Source organism: Macaca thibetana, chromosome 3, assembly GCF_024542745.1.
Source record: "Macaca thibetana thibetana isolate TM-01 chromosome 3, ASM2454274v1, whole genome shotgun sequence".
NCBI classification, from domain to species: Eukaryota; Metazoa; Chordata; class Mammalia; order Primates; family Cercopithecidae; genus Macaca; species Macaca thibetana.
The window spans coordinates 128,228,127-128,248,180 of NC_065580.1; the positions used below are offsets into that span (position 1 = coordinate 128,228,127).

Sequence of the window (20,054 nt, forward strand, 5' to 3'; positions counted from 1 at the left end):
AGGCATAAGAATCTCCACTTTCCCTTTCCTTCTCTTCTTAAAATGCCCGCAATGTGCAGATGACACCTGCTGCCATTCCACCCATCCTGGACCTAAATTTGCAGCTCCAAACTCTGAATCTAGGTATTGAGATTTGGGTGGGCGGGAACATTTATTTGAGAAATGCAAATTCTTTTAGTTATAAGGCTCAAAGGGACATTAAAATGAGACCACAATTATGTCTTTCTCCCTTCTTTGAGCTATGTATTTCTTGAAACTGCTTGCTATTTCTTCAAGTAGCTATAAATTAAACTAATAGTGACACACTGGACACTATAACCCACACCCTATAGCTTAACAATGTATATCCAATTAGTAATGTTATTTGTTGTAAATAAGAATTTCTGACAACCTTGTATCAGCCCACTCTCTGTTGTTGGGAACAGGCTCCCCAAAATCTGGCCATAAACAAAATCTCTCCAGCACTGTGACATGTTCATGACGGCCATAACACCCATGCTGGAAGGTTGTGGGTTTACCAGAATGAGGGCAAGGAACACCTGGCCCGCCTAGGGCAGAAAACTGCTTAAAGGCATTCTTAAATCACAAACAATAGCATGAGCGATCTGTGCCTTAAGGACACGCTCCTGCTGCAGATAACTAGCCAAACCCGTCCCTTTATTTCAGCCCATCCCTTCATTTCCCATAAGGGATACTTTTAGTTAATCTAATATCTATAGAAACAATGCTAATGACTGGCTCGCTGTTAATAAATATGTGGGTAAATCTCTGTTCAGGGCTCTTAGCTCTAGAGGCTGTGAGACTCCTGATTTCCCACTTCACACCTCTATATTTCTGTGTGTGTGTCTTTAACTCCTCTAGTGTCACTGGGTTAGGGTCTCCATGACCGAGCTGATCTGGGCACTCTGTCCCTTTCCTATTGCCTTTACAAATCCACTTTTAACTGTTGCTAATCAAAATGTAGATTTCAGGCAACTTGAATCTTTGCTCCCAGGTTACAATTCTCAAACTTGTTCCAAATGAACTGTCTACTTATATTGTTGCCTCAGCTCTTTTGTTTTAGGTAGACATATCACTTAGAATGTGCTACAGCAGCCTCTTTGAGGGGATCTCTCCTTTGGTTGTACTCTGCCTCCTGTAACACTCAAGAATGCAGAGCCAGGTTGATTCAACCTAGAATCTACACAGAAGGTCTGGCCTCTGCTTTAGATTTACAAAGCAGGGCCAGACTTTGGATTGAGAATGTACAGAAAACCAACAGGAGGCATTTTCTGCATTGTGAGATGTCACCGTAGACATCTTAAAGCCCCCCTTTGGGAGTGTGGTTCTTTGAGCTTTTCAGATCTTGTTCAGTGATCTGCTACAGTAATGTGAGATGCTCTTGTGTAAATAGAATCTGATGGCAGAATCTATAAGTGTAAATAAGCATCTTAGGAGTGACAGATCAAGGTCACAAGGTATCCACAGCCATGACCACAACTATACCTACCCATAAAATGTGATACTGGAGTAGAGTATTCTTGTCTTCCTTTTACACAAGAGCTAGCCAATCAAGACAGGTGATCCAGGTTCTGGAGCTCCACTAGGACAGTTTCATTTTTATTTAGAATCAGCCTGTCCCTCTCCTGCTTGGCTTATCCTTAAGCAATCAGCCTAGGATAACTGGGAATCCTCTCACAATCACCTAGGCATCTCTGAGACATTTGAGGATGACCAGGGAGGAACTGTGTCAGGCTGAAAAGAGTGGTTACTTCTGCCTCTGTCTCAGTGTAAGAGAAATGAATCATCCTGTGTTTGTACCTCCCCTCATACAAGAGATGTCTTTGGTTGATACCCAGATGAGAATTTCTTCAGTTTCCTGGTACTTGGATGAAAAACAAGGAGGTGGTCTGGAGACCCAAACAGATAAACTAATTGCTTGCATTTCATATGGCCATTAGAAAAATAGATGAAGCAATCATGGTCCATACCATCTAGGAACTGTTAGTCTTGCCTAGCAACTGAATACGTGGTTGAATTAAGCATCATATGGTTGGCACAATAAATAGATGTGGGCAAAAAAGTGTACTTTATTTGGGCCACTTAATATTTTTGTAACTTACGAGGTCATTTCAATGGATATTTATGGACACAATAGGTTGTTATTAGTATTTCTATTTCTTATGCCTTGCTAAGAATACATATTTGGCTTCTAATAAAATTACCCTAGAAAACCCTAAGAGATTTGTTTAAATTGATTATTAGTATATGTTATAAAATTGACAGGGCAGTGACTAAAAAAGATTAAAATTTCACAAACTGGGATTTAATTTTCTTTTAGGTAAGCTTAGCAAAAACAGAATAGGAAATACCCCAGTGGCATAGAGAGCAGAGTTCTACATAGGGTGCACTCCCTGCCCCAGCCTTGTTCAAGTTTACTGTTTTTGGAGGCCTTATTTAGGTCTGGCCCCACCCTGGAGTCTTGCCTCACAGAACTGATTAGAAGAGATGAGAGTACTCAGTGGTGAATCCTGCAGCCTTTCTAGAGCCAATGCTCACAATATTCTGAAACCTAAAAGCAGGTAAGTGAAAAAAATAAAGTATGTATTTCAGGGTCTTAAGTTGTAGTTTTTTAATTAAAATCAGTGCTTGCAGAGACATTCCATTTACTAACCTGTTTTCTATTCTTGCAGATGCTGTAGTTGCTCTGCAAGTCACAAAAAAGTAAATATAAACACAATACAAATTTCTCTAAGCTATGTTAAAGTTTTTCTTTCTGTATCCCTCTCCTATGTTTATATTTAGCTTTTATTCTATACATTTTTTAAAAAATCAATAACAGAAAAACAAAAGAAATAAAAATGCTGGGCCCTTTTTCTAAATCCTGGGAATTATTAAACACTTAATACCAGCTCCCAAGGTGCTATGAGGATTAAATCATGTAACGTGTTATTCCCAGCAAAGTGCTCTGTAACATTCCCTTCAGCACATAGTGCCTACTTAATAAACATTGCATTATTATGTGTGAAAATGTTGTTTTCCTTTTCTTTTTTCTGTTTTTTTTTGTTTTTTTTTTTTGTTTTTTTGGTTTTTTTTTGAGACAGAGTGTCATTCTTGTTGCCTGGGCTGGAGTGCAGTGGTGGATCTTGACTTACTGCAGCCTCTTCCTCCTGGGTTCAAGTGATTCTCCTGCCTCAGCCTCCTGAGTAGCTGGGATTACAGGCACCCACCACTATGCCCAGGTAATTTTTCTCTTTTTATTAGAGAAGGGGTTTCACCATGTTGGCCAGGCTGGTCTTGAACTCCTGACCTCAGGTGATCCACCTGTTTCGACCTCCCAAAGTATCCAGCCTGTTTTTCAAATGCAGATTTATTCAGACGTAGCTGCCTTCTGTTTGTTCTGTAAACTTAAAAGAGCCAGCAAAAAATATGAAAATTGATCGTCTTCATTTGTCCTAGAAGAATTTGTATTGTGACAAGAGTGCGAAGTGTAAGGGACTCTGCAGTGTCTCCTTTCTCTAACTAATGCTAAATCCCAGCACTTTGGGAGGCTGAGGTGGGCAGATCATAAGACCAGGAGTTCGAGACCAGCCTGGCCAACATGGTGAAACCCTGTCTCTACTAAAAATACAAAAATTAACTGGGCATGGTGATGCATGCCCGTAATCCCAGCTTCTCAGGAGCTGAGGCAGGCGAATCACTTGAACATGGGAGGCAGAGATTGCGGTGAACCAAGATCATGCCTCTGCACTTTAGCCTGGGTGACAGCGAGACTCCGTCTAAAAAACTAAAAAATGCTTGTTGAAAATTTCTCATTACAGTCTTCTATTTATAGTTATGCTGCATTTCCTCTGAAATTTTACGGCCATACAGTGGATGGCAGTAAATTCTTTCTTAATGTTCAAGAATGTCATAAGAAATTCTTTCTTAATGTTACACCAATATTGCAAACCAGATTTTATGAGTAAACGTGTCTCTTATTATTGTTTCGTAGTTCTATATTAGTGTTGTTTTTCAGTGTAGGTTCCTTAATATTAGTTTATTATAATTTTTGTTTTACTTACGTATTGTAATTTAAGACATTTTGCAATTGTTTGTACACTTTAAGTCAATGTGGGGTTTAATAGATAAATGAGGCACATGTCTGTCACAATCAGATTATATATGTGGGTGTTTTTATTTATAAATATGACCCCTATTTTGGTTATAGCTTATCTTGTTTATATTAATTCTTAGCTGATTTTCAATGGTGGTTTTATTTTGTGTAAGTGAGTAATCATGGAAATAGTCTTCTTTTTACCATGTGTTTTATAATGAATATATATTTCCTTGTGTGAGAGAAACACTTTTGTGGTTTCAGGGTAATTTTTTTTTTCCCATTTTTGGAGGTGGAGACTTACTCTTTTGCCCAGGTTGGAGTGCAGTGATCTTGACTCACTGCAACCTCCACCTTTTAGGCTCAAGCGATTCTCCTGCCTCAGTCTCCTGAGTGGCTAGGATTACAGGTGGCCACCACCATGCCTGGCTATTTTGTTGTATTTTTAGTAGAGATGGGGTTTCACCATGTTGCCCAGGGTGATCTCAAACTCCTCAGCTCAGGCAATCTGCCCGCCTCATCCTCCCAAAGTGCTAGGATTACAAGTGGGAGCCACTGCATCCGGCCTGAAGGTAATTTTTGAAAAGATTTATAATTCTGTATTTTTTTCAGTTTTTTAAAAAATTAATTGTTGTAAAAACTCATAACATAAAATTTATCATCTTAAATCTACTCGAGTATACATTTCAGGGCCAGGCATGGTGGTGGCTTCCATGTGTAATCTCAGGATTTTGGGAGGCCAAGACAGAGACGATTGCCTGAGCATGAAAGTTTGAGACCAGCCTGGGAAACATGGAGATTCAACTACAAATGTTTTGTTTTTCCTTTTAATAGCCAGGCATGGTCTTGTCCACCTGTGGTCCCAGCTTTCTGGGAGATTTAGAGAGGAGAATTACTTGAGCCTAGGAGTTTGAGGCTATACTGAGTGATAATTGTGCCACTGCACTCCAGCTCAGGTGACAGAGTGAGACTCTGTCCCCCCAAAAAAGCTGTTCATTTCAGGCATGTTAGGTATATTCACATGGTTATGCAAAAGACTTTTAGAAATTTTACATCTTGTGAAACTAAAACTTAATACCCATTAAGTAACAACTGCCCATTTTACCTTCTCTTTATCCCTTGACAGACACCCTTCCACTTTGGATTTTATGAGTGTGACTACTTAAGATCTCTCATAAGTGGAATTACAGTCTCTATCATTTTGTTACTGGATTATTTCAGGTGATACAATATTCTCAAAGTTTATCTTAAAATGTCACAAGATTTTCTATTTTAAGGCTGAATAAAATTCCATTTTGTGTATATGTTACATTTTTTGATGTGTTTGTAAGTCAAGGGACATCTAAGTTGCTTCAGCCTTCCAGCTTTTGTGAATACTGGTACAATAAACATAGATGTTCAAATATGTTTTTTGGGTCCTGGGTTGCATAGTTTGGATATAGATTCATAAATGGGGTTGCTGTAGTTGATGAAAACTTTATTTTATTTTTGAGACGGAGTCTCGTTCTGTCACCCAGGCTGGAGTGCTGTGACATGATACCAGGTCACCGCAACCTCTGCCCCCTGGATTCAAATGATTCTTGTGCCTCAGCCTTCTGAGTAGCTGGAATTACAGGCGCTCACCACCATACCTGGCTAAGTTTTGTATTTTTAGTAGAGACAAGGTTTCACCATTTTGGCCAGGCTGGTCTCGAAGTCCTGATCTCAAGTGATCTGCTTGCCTTGGCCTCCAAAAGTGCTGGGATTACAGGCATGAGCCACTGCACCCAGCCCATAATTTTATTTAGAAACATTTATAAAATTTTAAAATAATGGCTTTAAATTTCAAAAAAATGTTTATTGAGAAACATTTATAAAATTTTAAAATAACGGCTGCATTCTTGTTTTCCACCAATCAACATGGGGTTTATTTTTATTGCATTATCAACAGATTTGGTGTTCTTTTTTTAAAAAAATTGATTATGGTCATTCTAATTGGTATGAGCTGATTATTTTTTTGTTCCTTTTTTTTTTCTGAGACAGAGTCTTACTCTGTTGCCCGGGTTGGAGTGCAGTGGCACAATCTCGGCTCACTGCAACCTCTGCCTCCCAGGTTCACGCCATTCTCCTGCCTCAGCCTCCTGAGTAGCTGGGACTATAGGTGCCTGCCACCACGCCTGGCTAATTTTTTGTATTTTTAGTAGAGAAAGGGTTTCACCATGTTAGCCAGGATGGTCTCGATCTCTTGACCTCGTGACCCACCCACCTTGGCCTCCCAAAGTGCTGGGATTACAGGTGTGAGCCACTGCGTCCAGCCCAGGTGATTGTTTTTTATTGTAATTATTATGCATTAATCTACAAATAGTAATTTAGTGTGTTTTTTCAAATGCTTTTCCCCATTTGTATATCATTTTAATGAAAATTTACTTCAATTAATTGTTCGTTTCTAAATCAAGTTATTCAACTTTATTCTTTATTCTTTTTTTTTTTCCGAGATGCAATCTCACTCTGTTGCCCAGGCTGGAGGGCAGTGGCACTATCTCAGCTCACTGCAACCTCTGCCTCCCAGGTTCAAGCGATTCTCATGCCTCAGCCTCCCGAGTAGCTGGGATTACAGGCAGGCGCCACCACGCCCAGCTAATTTTTGTATTTTTAGTACAGACGGGGTTTCATCATGTTGGCCAGGCTGGTCTCAAACTATTGATCTCGTGATCTGCCTGCTTTGGCCTCCCAAAGTGTTGGGATTACAGGCATGAGTCACCATGCTGCTCTTTATTTGGTTTTAAGAGTTGTTTATGTATTCTGGATATAACTCCTATCACATGTGATTTGCAAATATTTTCACCCATTTTCTAGGAGACCTTGTCACTCTATTGAATGCTGTATTTAATGTGCAGCGATATTGAAGTATAGTGTACTTCAATTTTTCTGTTCTTTTCTTTGTTGCACATGCATTTAATGTCATGTCTAAGAAAATAATGCCAAGACCAATATCATGTCTTTTTCTTATATTCATTTCTAAGAGATTAACAGTTATTTTTTATGTCTAAGTTTTTTTTTTTTTTAGTATTTTTTGTCAAGAAAATGATCCAACTTAATTTATCAGTGTTATCCAATTTTCAACATTACTGTTCAAAGAGATTATCTTTTCTCTATTGTGTGCTCATGGCAACTTTGTGGAAGATCATTTGATCATATATAGAAGGGTTCATTTCTGGGCTCTCTTGTTCTTTCTTCTGTTTATCTGTTTTTGTGTCAATACCACATTGTTTTTGTTACTGTGGCTTTTATTATGCTTTGAAATCAGAAAGTATAATGCATCTTCTTTCTTTTTAATGGACGTTTTGCTATAGTTTATAATCAAATTTAAAATTTTTAAACAATATTTCTGTAAAAAAATTGTGCTATTAGAATTTTGTTAGAGATTATATTGAATTTGTTTACCACGGTATGTTGTATTGACATCTTTGAAACATATTTTATTTATTTATTTATTTATTTTTTTGAGACAAAGTTTCGCTCTCATTGCCCAGGCTGGAGCACAATGGCATGATCTTGGCTCACTGCAGCCTCCTCCTCCCAGGTTCAAGTGATTCTCCTGCCTCAGCCTCCCGAGTAGCTGGGATTACAGACTGCACCACCATGCCCAGCTAATTTTGTATTTTTGGTAGAGACGGGGTTTCTCCATGTTGGTCAGGCTGGTCTCAAACCTCCGATCTCAGGTGATCTGCCCATCTTGGCCTCCCATAGTGCTGGGATTATAGGTGTGAGCCACCGTGCCTGGCCGAAAAATTAAATTTTTTGACCATTGAGCAATAATATGTTGAAGAGTATGTTTTATTTTCATATATTTTTAGATTTTCCAGTTCTACTTTTGTTTTTAATTCCTAGGTTTATTCAGTTTTGGTCGGAAAATACACAGTGTATGATTTTGGTCTTAAATTTATTTGTTGTTGTTCTGAGATAGGATCTTACTATGTCACCCAAGCTGGAGTGCAGTGGCATAATTTTGGCTCACTGCAGCCTCAGCCTCCTGGGCTCAAGTGATCCTTCCACCTCAGCCTCCTGAGTAGCTGTGACTACAGACCTGCACTACCATGTTCAACTAAGTTTTTGATTATTTGTAGGGACAGGACCGCACTATGTTGCCCAGGCTGGTCTCAAACTTCTGACTTCAATGATCCTCCCAACTTGGTCCCCCAGAGTATTGTGAGTATAGGCATGAACCACTGCACCCGGCTGGTATTCTTAAATTTAATAAGGCAGCTGGGTGCAGTGGCTCATGCCTATAATCCCAGCATTTTGAGAGGCCAAGGCGGGTGGATCACGAGGTCAGGAGTTCGAGACCAGCTTGGCCAATATGGTGAAACCCCGTCTCCACTAAAAATACAAAAATTAGCTGGGCGTGGTGGCATGCGCCTGTAGTCCCAGCTACTCCAGAGGCTGAGGCAGAAGAATCACTTGAACACCGGAGGCGGAGTTTGCAGTGAGCCGAGATCGTGCCACTGCACTCCAGCCTGGGTGATAGATTGAGACTCCACCTCAAAAAATAAATAAATAAATAAATTTAATAAGCCTTGGTATGATTAATAACAGAATACACCAGATGCAGATAAGAATATTTTGCATTCTCTTGATTTTGACTGGAAAGTTTTACACACAACTGTTAAGCCTAGTTGGTCTGTAATATGGTTTGGATGTCCATGTTCTCCAAACCTCATGCTGCAATATCATCCTCAATGTTGAATGTGGGACCTAGTGGAAAGTGTTTGGGTCATGGGGGCAAATTTTTCATGAATGGTGTGACACCATCCTCTTGGTAATCAGAAAATTTACACTTAATTCAAATGGGAGCTGGTTCATTGAAAGAACCTAGCTTCTTCACCTCACAATTCCTGTCCTTTACCATGTGACAGGTCCAGTTACTCTTTGCCTTCCACTGTGATTGTAAGCTTCCTGAGGCTGTCACCAGAAGCAGATGCTGACACACACTTCTTGTACAGTCTGCCAAACTGTGAACAAATAAACCTTTTTTCTTTACAGATTATCCACTCTCAGGTATTCCTGTATATGCAAAATAATTAATGTAATCTATAATGTTGCCTCAGTTTTCTGTTGATTTTTTAATCTGAACCTTCTATTTATTATTGAAAATGGGATCTTGATTTCTGCAATTATTATGTTGCTATGTATTTCTTACTTGACTTTTGTTAATATTTGCTTTATACATTTTGGAGCCCGGATGTTGTACATGCACATACATATAGATAGAAAAATGTAATAGTCATAAATTCTTGATAAATTTACCCATTTTAGTATTATATGATATCAATTTTTGTCTCATGCTAGTACTCGACTTAAAGCATATTATGTTTAATATAATTATGACATTATGTTTAATATAATTATGACTTCCTCACCCAATTGTGGTTACTATTTGCATAGAATATAGATATTTTCCATTCTGATACCTTCAGCCTATTTGACTCAATGCTAATGAATCTCTTTTTTTTGAGATACAGTCTTGTTCTGTCACCCAGGCTGGCTCAATGCAACCTCTGTCTCCTGGGTTCAAGCAGTTCTCCTGCCTCAGTTTCCCGAGTAGCTGGGATTACAGGCATGCACCACCTCATCTGGCTAACTTTTGTATTTTAATTTTTTTAGTAGAGAGAGGGTTTTACCATTTTGGCCAAGCTGGTTTCAGCCTCCCAAAGTGCTGGAATTTCAAGTGTGAGCCACTGTGCCAGGCCTAAAATGAGTCTCTTGTAGGCCACGTGTTGAATGCTTTTTTCTTAAGCCACTCAGGCATTTCTCTCTCTCTCTCTCTCTCTCTTTTTTTTTTTTTTTTGTTATTTATTTATTAACTTTTTAAATTTTTTTTTGAGATGGAGTCTTGCTCTGTTGCCAAGCTGGAGTGCAATGGCATGATCTTGGTTCACTACAACCTCCACCTCCTGGGTCAAGCGATTCCCCTGCCTCAGCCTTCTGAGTAGCTGGGACTACAGGTGCATGCCGCCATGCCCAGCTGATTTTTGTATTTTTAGTAGAGACGGGGTTTCACCATGTTGGCCAGATGGTCTCGACCTCCTGACGTCGTCATTTGCCCACCTCGGCCTCCCAAAGTGTTGGGATTACAGGCATGAGCCCCCGTGCCTGGCCATCATTCATTTATTTTTAAGATACAGTTACACTTTGTCAACAGGCTGGTTTGCAAGGGTGTGATCATGGGTCACATTAGCCTCAAACTCCCAAACTCAGATGATCCTTTTATTTCAGCCTGTCAAGTAGCTGGATTACAAGTAAGTACCATTACACCCAGCTAGTTATTTATGTATTTTTTGTAGAGATAGGGTTTTGCCATGTTACCCAGACTTGTCTTGAACTTCCGGGATCAAGTGAATAGCCCACCTTGGCCTCCCAAAGCCCTAGGATTAATTTCTTTTTATTAAGTAGTTTAATTAATTTATATTTAAATTGATTATTTAAAGAAAGGAAGTTAGTTACTAGTTTGTTATTGTTTTATGTGTTTTTTCCAGTTTTACTGCCTTAATTTTTGTTTATTTTAATTGTGTAGTGACATGCTTTGATTATTTATTTATTTATTGAGACAGAGTTTTGCTCTTGTTGCCCAGGCTGGAGTGCAATGGTACGATCTTGTCTCACCACAATCTCTGCCTCCTGGGCTCAAGCCATTCTCCTGCCTCTGCCTCCCCAGTAGCTGGGATTACAGGCACGCACTACTATGCCCGGCTAATTTTTTATATTTTTAGTAGAGACAGGGTTTCTCCATGTTGGTCAGGCGGGTCTCGAACTCCCGACCTCGACCTCAGGTGATCTGCCCACCTCGGACTCCCAAAGTGCTGGGATTATAGGTGTGAGCCACCGAGCCTGGACTTAATTTTTTTTAATATGTGTATTTATTAATATATTAATATTTCATTTTGCCTTTTTTTTTTTTTTTTTTTTTTTTTTTTTGAGATAGAGTTTCACTGTCTTCACAGAGTTTCATTGCACCTGAGGCTGGAGCGCAATGGTGTGACCTCAGTTCACTGTAACTTCTGCCTCCCAGGTTCAAACAATTCTTGTGCCTTAGCCTCCCAGGTAGCTGGAATTAAAGGCACACACCGTAACGGCCAGCTAATTTTTGCCACGTTGGCCAGGCTAGTCTCAAACTTCTGGCCTCAAGCAATCCACCTGTCTCCGCCTCCCAAAGTGCTGGGATTACAGGTGTGGGTCACTGTGCTTGGCCTCATTTTTCGTATTCTATAGAAGTTTAAGGGTTTTATGCACCATCATTATTATAGTAAAGAATGTGTGTCTATATATTTGCATTTAATAAAGAGCTTTATGTTTACAAATATTTTTATAATGGTGTCCATTTTTCAACATAAGGGACTCATTTTAGCATACTTTTTTTATATGCAGTGTCTTACTATGTTGCTCAGGCTGATCTTCAACTCCTGCTTTGAAGTGATCTGACTGCCACGGCCTCCTAAAGCTGTAGAATTACAAGCATGAGCGACTGTGCTTGGCCACCACGTAACATTTTTTGTAGAAGTATTCTAGTGGTGATAAACATCCTCACCTTTTATCTTGGAAAGTCTTTATTTTTATCTTGTTTTTGAAGTCAAATAATTGTGAATCAAGTATTATTGGTTAGAGTTTTTTTATTACATCAAAACTTGGAAAGTTTTCAGACATTTTGGTCTTTAAGAAAGCTCTGGATTACTTTTATTTTTCAATATTCTTCTAAGATTTCTTTCATGAATATATTGATGTACTTGATGGTGTCTAGTAAGTTTTACCTTCCATGTTTTAATTTTCTTCTGCAATTTTATAGCTTTGAGTTAGATAATTTTAGGATATGCGCCACCTCAAACCAATCAATTGTATTTTGATGTTATATTATATTGTGTGTGACAGTATTTATGTCGTACAATTTAAGACAGTGTGGAGCAAAGTCAAATACGAATCAGCCATATGTCTACTGCCAATATAATTATCTCTGTTTGCCTCTATGAATATTATCCTTGTATTTTTTATAACTTGTTTATTTGTGGTGTTGGTTTGTTGTGAATGGTTGTTTAATCTTGTCTAGGTGAGCAGTCAAAAAAATTCTCCTAATTTCAACATCCGTTTATTTGTGAATCAATATTATGTTTGTTTGAGAGAAAAAAACTTTTGGATTTGAAGGTAATTTAAAAACTATCATAACTCTTTTTTTAGATATTGTTTATTTTTACCTGTCAAAAACACATAACAAAATTTATAATCAAGTATTTTAAAATATTCAGTTTAGTCATCTTAATTATATTGACAATGTTATGCAACATATCCCTAGGATGTTTTTATCTTGCAAAGCTACATCTCACTACATATTAAACAACTACCATTTTTTTCCATTTCATGGCAATTTTCAAACACTGTTTTGTTTCCTGATTCTAAGAGTGTAAGTGCTTCATATATCTTATACAATCTTTTCTGTGGCTGGCTCATTTTATTTTGCATAATGTTATCAAGACTTATCCTTATAGTTGTTAGAATATTTCCTGGTTTTTGAAAAATGAGTGATAAATTATGTTTACTGAATGATTTGTTGACAGAAATTTGCATTGCTTTTACCCATTGGCTTTCACTAACAATGCTGTGATAATTATGAGTATAAATATGATTCTTCATATGACTATTTGAAAGTTTATATATATATTGCATTCTATTAGTCTACTTTTTAACATTTGTACTCATACCAAATTGTTTTAATTCTGTAGCTTTGTAATATGTTTTGAAATCAGGAACTGTTCTGCCCCCAACATTGTTCCTTTTTTTTGAAGATTGTTTGGTACTTTATTGTCTCTTGACAAGTATATACCTTTGGGGTTGCTGTTTCTATTTCTTCAAAAATGCAATGAGAAATTTGGAAAACATTGCATTAAATCTGTGTATTACATTGAGCAGTATGGACATATTTACAACATTTATTATTTCAACCTTTGAACAGGAGTATGCTAAAGAGTATGTTGTTTAATATCTATATATTTGTGAATTTTTTGTTTTTTTCTATTGTTGTATACTCTTATTTCATGTTTGTTATAGAAAGTAATCTATACAAATTCAGTTCTAAAAAATTTGTTAAGACTTCTTTTTTGGCCTACCAAGTGTCCTATTGAGGAGAATGTTGTATGAGCTATTGAGAAGAGTGTGTAACATTAATGTTGTTAAGGAGTATTCTCTATAACTCTTTGTTAAATCTGATTGTTTTATAGTGCCTTTAAGCCCTCTCTTTCCTTACTAATATTTTGTCTTATTTTTATTAGAGCAAGTGGGTATTAAAATACTCTACTATAATTATATTGCTCTCTATATGTTTCCTCCATTCTTTCAATATTTACTTTATATATTTGGAACTTTAATGTGAGATACACAAACTCAAACACACACACACACGTAGAAATTTGTCATAGGTTCCCAGTGAATGAATCTATTATTTTATAATTTTTTAAAAATCTCTTTGGAGTTTTGACTTTAAAGTACATTTTATAACATGATAGTCTTTAACTTAAGATGCAGCTTGTGTAATACTATTTTGACCTCTTCTGCCATTGTTTTGTTAATATTTGCATGGAATGTCTACATCCATCTTGCCATTTTTATTCTTTTGTTATCATGACACTTCAACTGACTTGTAAAAAAGTTGGATGGGCCGGGCGCGGTGGCTCAAGCCTGTAATCCCAGCACTTTGGGAGGCCGAGACGGGCGGATCACGAGGTCAGGAGATCGAGACCATCCTGGCAAACACGGTGAAACCCCGTCTCTACTAAAAAATACAAAAAACTAGCCGGGCGAAGTGGCGGGCGCCTGTAGTCCCAGCTACTTGGGAGGCTGAGGCAGGAGAATGGCGTGAACCCGGGAGGCGGAGCTTGCAGTGAGCTGAGATCCGGCCACTGCACTCCAGCCTGGGCGACAGAGCATGACTCCGTCTCAAAAAAAAAAAAAAAAAAAAAAAAAAAAAAAAAAAGTTGGATGTTCATTTTAAAATTTTTTTCTATGGATTCATTGATGGAAAATATGTCTATTGAGGCCAGGCATGGTAGCTCACACATGGAATCCTCGCACTTTGGTGGCAGGTGAACCACCTAAGGTCAGAAGTTTGAGACCAGCCTGGCCAATATGGTGAAAATCCATTTCTACTAAAAATACAAAACTCATCTGGGCATGGTGATAGGTGCCTGTAATCCCAGCTACTTGGGAGGCTAAAACAAGAGAATCGCTTGAACTGGGAGGTTGAGTTTGCAGTGGGTCGAAATCATGCCATTGCACTCTAGCCTGGGTGACAAAAGTAAAACTCCATCTCAAAAAAAAAAGAAGAAGAAAAAAAAAGTGTATCCATTGATCCAAAAGTTAATTTTATATATATATTTAAATAATTTTCTGAGAAAGACTTACTAATGTTATTTTATTGTTTAATTCATTATATCTTTCTCATTTTCTTTTTTTCTGTCTTCCTTTGTGTCTTTTTTAATTTTTTTTACTGATATGCTTTCATTTCTGTCTTATTTTCTTTTGTGTATCTATACAGGTATTTTTCTTCTTGTACCTTGGAGATTACATAAAACCTCCAAAAGATAAAACAATATATTTTAACCTGGTAAAAAATAAACTTCAGTTGGATTCAACAGTTCTCTCATTACATTTGTTCTCAATTTTGTTGGCGATGTTGCCAATTACATATTTTTATGTGGTATGTTAGCAGATGTTTATAAAAATTTTTATGCTTTTATCTTTCACATTTTAGAGAATAAATAGAAATGTTTTCTGCACTATTATTATAATGCTAAGGTATTCCATTTTTGTGTATGTGCATGTCTTTCCCAGAAAGTTATGTATTTTCATATGATTATGTGTTGCTTTCTTGCATTGTGTCATTTTTAGTGGAAGAAACTCCTTTCAGCATCTTTGATATGCAGGGCAAATGCAGTGCCAATCTACTTTTTCAGGATTTGGTTGTTTTGGAAGGTGTTTTTATTTGGCAGGACAGTTTTGCTGCTGGTATTATTCTCACTTGACAGCTGTTTTCTTCAGGACTTTCATTATATCACACAGTTTCCTTCTGACCTGCAAAACTTCCATGAAAAATTAACTGGTTATCTCATAAGATTATGCTTATAAATGACACATTATTTTCATCTTGCAGCTCCCAAGATTCTCGTCTGTGACTTTTTAAATTGTGCTTATATATCTGCTTGTTACATAAGTATCTTTGTATGTATTCTAGTTTGTTGAGCCTTTTCATTTTTACATCATTTTATCTTATAGTATTTCAGTTATTTTTTGTATTTTTTGCCTCCGCAATTTCTGTTTCCTAATATCTTTCATTGTTTTGTTGTTATTCCCATTTTTCTGATTTTTAATAGTTGTCTGTGTTCCTGTTACACTAATGGAGTATTATTCAATTTATTTAAAATTTTTAAAACATATTTGTGCATCTTGTTTTGTTTTTGTTTTTGAGACAGAATCTTGCTCTGTGTTGGCCAGACTGGTCTCGAACTCCTGACATAAGGTCATATATCCGCCTCATCCTCACAAAGTGCTGGAATTACAGGCATGAGCCACCATGCCAAGCCCATATCTTTATTTTTTAATGCTTGCTTTCTGAAAATTTTATAATTGATAGGGCTACATTGCCCTAATAGTTTGTATACATTGTAATCTTTATTTGAAATTTGAACATTAAAAAAAGCTACCTGTCAGTGTTTATAATGTAACTTTATCCTGGCAAAGTCTAAGACCATTTGTCTGACTAAAGATTCTGAGAGTCTTTCAGACTTTTTCTTAGGATGTGTCATGTCTGAAATTTTTTAGGGTTTTTTTTAGTTCATTCTTGTTTCTTCTTAATAGTCAGTAGTCACTTGCCACAACTGTTCACTGTCTCTTAGTAGCTGTAGCATTTACCTTTGATCTCAGTGGACTCAAAATTTTGTCATTCCAAAGTATACTGCCATTTGTTTTAGCACTTTTTGTCACGGGAAACAGAAACCAGTGTCTGCAAAAGCACCTACAAGCCAGAAATAAAGATGTGTATATTATTATTTCTCTTGCCTTTTGAAAAAGAAACCGAGTTGGCAGTTTACTTCTAAAGGCACTGTGTTACATCGGGGAACAGAAAGAGCTGCATTGGGTAAATGTGAGAGACTTTTCTCTCCCCTTTGTGTTGCTCTTTGCATTGTGCAAACCTGGGGCACTGCACACACTTAACTCATTTATTAATTCTCCACAGATAGGTTTTGGTCAGTATGTTTTTGTTACATTTATATATCTATGAAGGAATCAGAACCTGTGGTATTTTGCTATGCCGTCTTGCTTATGTAGTTGGTATGATTTTATAGGTTAAATTTGTAAAGTATATTCATCTGAGTCTAGCAGGTGGAGTCATTTGTTATTTTTGTTTCTTTCAGCTATGTGTTCTCGTTTTGCCAAAGACCTTTGGCTAGAGCAGAACATAAGAGATTCTTTCCAGAAGGTGACACTGAGCAGATATGGAAAGTCTGGACATAAGAATTTACAGTTAAGAAAAAGCTGTAAAAGTATGGATGAGTGTAAGGGACACCAAGTAGGTTATAATGGACTTGACCAATGTTTAAAAACTACCTAGAGCAAAATATTTCAGTGTAATAAATATGTAAAAGTCATTCATAAATTTTCAAATTCAAATAGACACAAGATAAGACGTACTGAAAATAAACATTTCAGATGTAAAGAATGTGACAAATCATTTTGCATGTGTTCACGTCTAACTCAACATAAAAGAATTCACAGTAGAGAGAATTTCTACAAATGTGAAGAATGTGGAAAAACCTTTAACTGGTCCACAAACCTTTCTAAAGATAAGAAAATTCATACTGGAGAAAAGCCCTACAAATGTGAAGAATGTGGAAAAGCCTTTCACCAATCCTCAAGCCTTACTAAACATAAGATTATTCATACTGGAGAAAAACCCTATAAATGTGCACACTGTGGCAAAGCCTTTAACCAGTCCTCACACCTTACTAGACACAAGATAATTCATACTGAAGAGAAACCCTACAGATGTGAACAATGTGGCAAGGTCTTTAAGAAGTCCCCAACCCTTACTAAACATCAGGTAATTCATACTGGAGAGAAACCATACAAATGTGAGGAATGTGGCAAAGCTTTTAACCTATCTTCATAACTTACTGAACATAAGAAAAATTACACTAGAGAGAAACTCTACAAATGTGAAGAATGTGGCAAAGCCTTTAACCGGTTTTCAACCCTTACTACACATAAGATAATTCATAGCAGAGAGAAACCCCACAAATGTGAAGAATGTGGCAAATCTTTTAACTTGTCCGCAAAGCTTACTGAACATAAGTTAATTCATACTGGAGAAAAACCCTACAAATGTAAAGAATGTGGAAAAACTTTTCACCGATCTTCAATCCTTAGTGCACATAAGAAAATTCATACTGGAGAGAAACCCTACAAATGTGAAGAATGTGGAAAAGCCTTTAACCAGTCCTCACACCTTACAAGACATAAGATAATTCATAGTAAAGAGAAACCCTACAAATGTGAACAGTGTGGCAAGGTCTTTAAGAAGTCCCCAACCCTTACTGCCCATAAGATCATTTATACTGGAGAGAAATCTTACAAATGTGAGGAATGTGGCAAAGATTTTAGCCAACTCTCAAACCTTACTCAACATAAGAAAATTCATACTAGAGAGAAACCCTACAAATGTGAAGAAGGTGGCAAATCTTTTAACCAGTTCTCACAACTTGCTATACATAAGATAATTCATACTTGAATGAAACCCTAAAAATGTGAACAATGTGGCAGATCTTTTAACCAATTCTCAAACTTTACTACGCATAAGAAAATTCAAACTGGAGAGAAACCCTACAAATGTGAAGACTGTGGCAAAGCTTTTAACCAAGTTTCAACACTTACTATATGTAAGAGAATTTATACTGGAGCAAAACCTTGGAAATTCAAAGAATGTGGCAAAACTTATAATCCTCAAAACTTCCTACGTGTAAGAAAATTCATGCAGGAGAGAAACCCCACAAATGTGAAAATTTTGGTAAATAACCAGTTTTCAACCCTTTTTACACAAAATTCATACTGGAGAGAAACCCCACAAATATGAAGAATGTAGTAATACTTTTAACCAATTCTCAAACCTTACTAAACATAAGAAAATTGATACTGAAAATGTTACAAACCAGAGAGATGTGACAATGATTTTAACAAAACCTTCCAACTTTTCTAAACATAAAGGAAATCATACTGGTAAGAAATTCTAAAAATGTGAAGAATGTGACAAAACCTTTAAGTAGTTGTCACACTTGATTGTAGGTAAGATCCATACTGGAGGAAACTCCCAGAAGTGTGAAGAATATGGCAAAACCTTAATTCCTACACCTTATTGCACAGGAAAGCATTTATACTTCAGAAAAAAATTGTACTGATATAAAGAATGTGGAAAAGCCGTTAATATGTGCTTACATCTTATTCAACATTAGAGACTTAATACTTAATAAAAGCATTATAAATTCAATTACTATCAAAAACTCAAAGTATAAGGTTTTTGTTTTTGTGTTTTGTCTTTTTTTTTTTTTTTTTTAAATGAGACTATGTAATAGTCTGTCACCCAGGCTGGAGTGCAGTGGTGCAATCTTGGCTTACTGTAACCTCTGCCTTCTGGGTTCAAGCAATTCTCCTGCTTGGGCCTCCAGAGTAGCTGGGACTATAGGCATGTGCCATCACACCTGGCTAATTTTTGTATTTTGTAGTAGCGACAGGGTTTTACTGTGTTGGCCAGGCTCATCTTGAACTCCTGACTTGAAATGATCCACACACCTCTGCCTCCAAAGGGCTGGCATAACAGGTGTGAGCCACTGTGCCCAGCCAATATTAGCCTTTAAAGTAAAAAAAAGGGTTTTTATTTTGAAGACAAACATTACAACCATAAAGAGCGTTGTAGTGCCTGCCTTACTTGTATCACAGATCTTATTGTACACATTTTGTATCAGAAGCAGTTGCTCAAACTTTGTTCAACATCAGGGAATTTATATCGGAGAAAAACTACAAATGTAATACATTTCAAAAATTTTCCAAAAACTACAGCTTAGAAAACACCAGGGGATGCATACTAAACTATATTTTTCCAGATGCAGTAAATATAAAATACAATTCAAAAATAAGTATGTAAGTATCAAAGAATTCACAGTAGAAATATCTAAGGCACTGACACTTCAAACACTGCACTAAGTAAATGTGCTGAGTATACAAAATAACCTAAAACTAAAGTAGGTGGATAAATTATTTGTATATAACTTTAAAAGAAGTAGAAATATTTTTGCAGAGTTACAATTACATTCAAAGTATACTTTTTTCCTTGAAAAAAATTGCAGAATTTATGAAGTGAATAATGATGTAATTAAACTCAAATTACTTCATGCTCTTCATTCCTATTGCATTCACTAGTGAAAGCATGTGATCAATTATTGCTGCATCAAAGGTATGAGAGATTCTTTTTTGTTAGGTGGATATTAGTTTTGAATTTTTCTATGGAAGAGTAAAGACATCACAATGTAAGATGCATGATAAAAATCCAAGTGGAGAGGTTCTTTGTGTTTATAATATTGAGTGATGTATGAGGTAAGTGTTGAGATATTCTTCTGCATTATACTCCAAACAAAATAATTTTTGTTAAATTTAATTAGTATATAATTTTACTAATCGTACTTTTATGTAATAAAATGCAGTACAGCTTAAAAAATTTAGATTATTGTAAAGTTAAATTTTTAATTAAAAATCTTAACATGATAAGACCATTGTGCATTCAATGAAGTGTTATGCTGCTAACTTTAACCTATCCCACCTTACTCAAGGGTGTAGGTCAAAGATGGTAACGATAGACTATTTGATAACATCATGGACTAACATCTCCAATAATTTCTTTTGCCAGTGGCTTCAA

The 20,054-nt window shown here is 36.7% G+C and overlaps 1 protein-coding gene and 1 pseudogene across 2 annotated transcripts in view; one reads left to right on the plus strand and one right to left on the minus strand.

Moving 5' to 3' along the window:
* The window catches only part of LOC126950211 (zinc finger protein 680), a 473,756-nt gene that overhangs the window by 313,612 nt on the left and 140,090 nt on the right, over positions 1 to 20,054 (minus strand). The gene's annotated exons all lie outside the window — the stretch shown is intronic.
* On the plus strand, positions 7,507 to 18,649 carry LOC126950910 (uncharacterized; annotated as a pseudogene). The gene is made up of 2 exons (XR_007724299.1): positions 7,507 to 7,776; positions 15,991 to 18,649. The product of XR_007724299.1 is annotated as an uncharacterized LOC126950910 (transcript).